Source organism: Primulina eburnea, unplaced genomic scaffold, assembly GCF_022965805.1.
Source record: "Primulina eburnea isolate SZY01 unplaced genomic scaffold, ASM2296580v1 ctg579_ERROPOS170300, whole genome shotgun sequence".
In the NCBI taxonomy this organism is placed as follows: domain Eukaryota; kingdom Viridiplantae; phylum Streptophyta; class Magnoliopsida; order Lamiales; family Gesneriaceae; genus Primulina; species Primulina eburnea.
Window position 1 is genome coordinate 42,357 of NW_027331363.1, and position 4,798 is coordinate 47,154.

The following is a 4,798-nucleotide window of genomic DNA, read 5'->3' on the forward strand; positions in this document are numbered from 1 at the left end:
AATACGATGGGCTCCTATCTCAAACATAACACACAGCTGCAGGTTACAGTGACGGCTGGCTTCCTTCTTCGACTCTTCTCTTCGTTTTCCTCTTCTTTCTTCGTTCTTGAGCCTTGGTTTTCGGCCTCCGACCCTTGCACCGAGAAATTCCACCCAAAAAGGTTTGCTTGGTGTGTTGTCTTCATCCTCCATCGTGCAGTTTTTCGGTCTTCACTCTGCTGTGTGGAGTTCCTCTTCCTTGGCATTGGTAAGCCTCTATTGTGTTAGTTTTCTTCCTGTTTTTTTTTTTTTGGCTTTATTGGTGCTCTTGATTGGGTTGAGATTTCACATAAAGTAAGCACAAGTACTTGTATATGCTATTGGAGTGCCTGATATCAAAATAGAAAGAGAATATTGGTTTTCAATGGACATGGACTTGGGAATATACATATAACTGAATATAATATATTGAGATATATGTGGTCTGTGCTTTTTCGTCTTGTATATATTGAAGTTTGTGTTTTTTATATGCTTGCCATTGTTAATCTTGAGCATTTAAAATAATCCCCATCTGTCTTATTATATTTAAGTTTACCAGTAGGCCGGCTATATGATTTTCGTGTGCCTTTCGAGGACAACTTATGAAACTAGCTATTTATCAAATACTTGTAACTTAATTATTTAAGATTATGGCCTTTTTCATCTGTGGAAAATGTCCATCAGGCAGCTTCATGGAAATAGCCTGGATAGAGTTTGTTGGCTTGACTGTGTTATATATATTCCTAACGGGAGCCGCGAATCTTTATTTATTTATTTACTCTCTTTTTAGTTTTTTTTTTAAAAAAAAAACTTGTAAGAAACCCAATATGTAGATTGTGTCTTGATGTATGAGTGAGTTGGGCCTGGTGCATTCTGCGAGTATACACTAATTGTGGTTGTTTAGAATAACCACTTGATCTCTTGATGTGTTGATCATGTCTTATTTTTTAAAAACAAAAAACATAATCTGCCTTTCCTTTAAATTTTCTTCACAAGCAGAATGGGTAGGGAAAAGTTCACATTGTTATTTTCTCTATTTTATTTTCATTCTTCTTAAGTTTGCAAAAGAATTGTTATTTTCTCTATTTTATTTTATTTTGTCTTTTTTTAACATATATTACTTCACCACTTTCAGGTATATTAAATGGACTCAACAGATCATATTACAGAAAATGAAGTACCACTATCTGAAATAAATCACGAGGTTCCACTTGTTCCACAAAATACAACATCTGTTGATGGTGCCTCTCCTAGTGAAACAAGGAAGAGAAAGTTGACTTCTGATGTGTGGAATCATTTTGAAAGGAAGAAAATTAATGGAATGGATAAGGCAATTTGCAACTACTGCAAAAAATCTCTTTCTGGCCAAAGCAAACATGGGACAACACATTTACGTGAACATTTCAAAATTTGTCCAAGAAGAACTGTTAGTGATATAAGGCAGAAACTGCTGATTAAAGAGAAAAACAAAGGGGAATTTGCTATTAAAGGCTTTCAATTTGATCAAGAAACATCAAGGTCAATTCTTGCTGAAATGATAATTTTACATGAGTATCCATTGGCAATAGTGGAGCATCATGGATTTCATAAACTTTTAGCAAGTCTTCAGCCTTTGTTCAAGGTTCCAAGTCGCAATACCATCAAGAATGATATACTGAAAATGTATGATTATGAAAAGACAAAAGTATTGAGTGTATTGGAATCTAATAAAGGCCGAATTGCTTTAACCACCGACATGTGGACTGCATCTAATCAGAGGAAAGGATTTTTGGCTTTGACTGCCCATTTCATAGATGATAATTGGACTTTGCAAGGTCGTATTTTGAGGTATATATTCTATTTGTCACTCAAATATGTAACATTTTTCACACTTTTTATGATTTCAGTCAAATAGATACTTACATGTATACATTATTTTAATGGAATTATGTAGGTTTGCTTATGTTCGTTCTCCACATACCTCAAAAGTCCTTGCTAATGTGATAGTTAAGTCTATGATGGATTGGAATATTGATAGGAAAATATCCACCATTACTGTTGATAATTGTTCCACTAATGATTCTCTTATGAACTATGTGATGCATAAGCTTGATCGTTCTACACTTATGCTGCAAGGGTCTTTACTTCATATGCGTTGTGCTGCTCATATTTTGAATTTAGTTGTCCAAGATGGTTTGGATATCATTGCGCCTAGTGTTGAGAAAATTCGTGAAAGTGTCGCATATTGGAGAGCATCTCCTAAAAGAGAGCAAAAGTTTGATGATGTGGCACGGATTGTAGTACGCAATATGAATGCTAAAAAATTGGTGTTGGATTGTAAAACTCGTTGGAATTCAACATATGTGATGCTCATGACTGCTATATCTTTTAAAGATGTGTTTGCTCGTCTGAGATTTCGTGATCCATCATATAAATGTTTCCCAACAGATGAAGAGTGGTTGTTAGCAGAAGAGGTTTCTAAAATGTTGCAAGTGTTTTATTCTGTGACTGAAGTATTTTCTGGAAGAAAATATCCCACGACTAATATCTTTTTTCCCAAGGTTTGTGAAATTAAAGCTTCATTGCTCAAGTGGACCACATCTCCTAACAAGGTAATTTCTTCTATGACTGAAAGGATGCTTTCCAAATTTGAGAAGTATTGGTGTGATATTCATGGGGTGATGGGAATATCTACTATTTTAGATCCAAGATATAAGACAAAGTTAGTTGAGTATTGTTTCAAAAGAACACATGGAGATGTTGGTTTTAAAGAACCTGTTAGAAAGATTAAAAAGATGTGTGATGATTTGCTTGACGATTATACAAATAATAATGGTTATGTCAGTGTTGAACAAAGATCAACGGAGACTAGATTGAATACAAGTACTGATGATTTTTTGGATAGTTTCGATAAAGAAGTAGCACTTGAGTGTGATGTTTACACTGATATGAAGACTGAGCTAGATCATTACTTGGAAGACAAAGTGTGGCCTAGAAATGTTGATTTTGACATATTGGAGTGGTGGAAGACCAATGGAATCAAATATCCCACTTTGATGAGGATGGCACGAGATCTGCTTGCCATTCCAATATCAACGGTGGCTTTAGAATCAGCATTCAGTACTGGTGGCAGATTGGTGAGTTCCCATAGAAGCAGGCTTCATCCAAAAACCATAGAAGCGTTGATGTGCACTCAAAGTTGGTTATTGAATGAGAAACAAGGTAATATGAATTGCGTTTTTAGTTTTTATTGTTTTTGAACAAAAAAATTTATAAATTTACAATATACAATAATGATTATTTTCTTTGAATTTTGTAGCTACAAGTTCACAAGAAACGGAAGCATATTACTCTTCAGTTGAATATGATGAGGACACTATTGATGTTGATGTTGTAAGTTTTTAATACAATGTAATTTTGTTAAATTTGATATTGAAAATAAACTGTTGGGTCAATTATTTATGTTGTTCTTCATCATTTTGCAGGACACTACAATGTCAAGTGATGAAGACATGTACGATTAGTTCGGAGATAAACCGATTTAATTTGATTTTGGGTTGATAATGCTTACATATGACTAAATTAGGGGTAGCTCATAGATGATTAATCAACTGAATTATGAATTTTTGGATATGATGTAAATTCTACTATATTTTTATTGAATTGCGTACTTTTGTTTAACTAATATAAACTATTTTTAATATTTTTTTATTTTTTCTATAAATTTTATTTTGTTCATTAATAATTTTTCTTATTGTTCATCTAAATAATTTTTTAAATATTCATAACTTTTGAAACAATTTAAATTTGAAAAAATTCAATTGTATATGATAATTGGGTATTTGGGTAGGGTATGGGTATCCGATAATCCGATGGGTATGGGGATGAGGATGAAATTCAATACCCGATGGGTATGGGTATGGGTATGGGGATGAATTTAATAAATGGGTATGGGGATGGGTGTATGAAATCCGACCCATACCCTACCCATTGCCATCCCTAGTTCACGCCTGCATTCTGGATGAGTATGTATCAAGCATTGGGTATTGAGCTGCTATTCAGTACTGCCTTCCATCCTCAGACCAACGGACAATCAGAGAGGGTGATACAGATATTGGAGGAGCTACTTAGAGCTTGCATGATCGACTTCCAGGGCAGCTGGGAGCCGAAGCAACCTCTCGTGGAGTTTATGTACAACAATAGTTATCAGGCATCCATTGGCATGGCTCCATATGAGGTATTGTATGGGAGGAAGTGTAGGTCGCCAGTTTATTGGGACGAGGTAGGAGAGACGACAGAGTTGGGACAAGATATTGTAAGTCAGACTTCAAAGTAAGTGGTCAGATTTTGGGACATGATGAATACCGCGCAGAGCCGAAAGAAGTGTTATGTAGATCACCGGCGCAGGGATCTCGAGTTTGCAATAGGAGATCACGTATTCGTGAAAGTCGCACAGGTGAAAGATATGATGAGATTCGGGAAGAAGGGCAAGCTCAGTCCTAGATTCATAGGAACGTTCGAGATCCTAGTGATAAACATAAAAATTGTATATTAATTAAATGTTTTATATTATAAATATATAGTTTTTGTTTTATTAAATGTTTAAATATTATATGTTTTATAATAAATTGTATAAACTATAAGTTGTTGTGTAATTACAAGTTTTTACTATTTTTTACAGGTTCGATAAAACAAAAATAAACATGGCGTTGCAAATGGGATTAAGATTATTCTTGGACCTGTAGAAAGTTGATGTTAATATCTACAATATTGGTGGAAGCATGAGATAAAAATCCTCTCA

General features: G+C 34.5%; 1 long non-coding RNA gene across 1 annotated transcript; it reads left to right on the top strand.

Moving 5' to 3' along the window:
- Nucleotides 1-3,103: 3,103 nt before the first annotated feature.
- LOC140821475 (uncharacterized) lies at nt 3,104-3,557 on the top strand. The gene is made up of 3 exons (XR_012115750.1): nt 3,104-3,219; nt 3,317-3,390; nt 3,483-3,557. It is a non-coding gene; the product is annotated as an uncharacterized lncRNA (long non-coding RNA).
- Nucleotides 3,558-4,798: the final 1,241 nt, after the last annotated feature.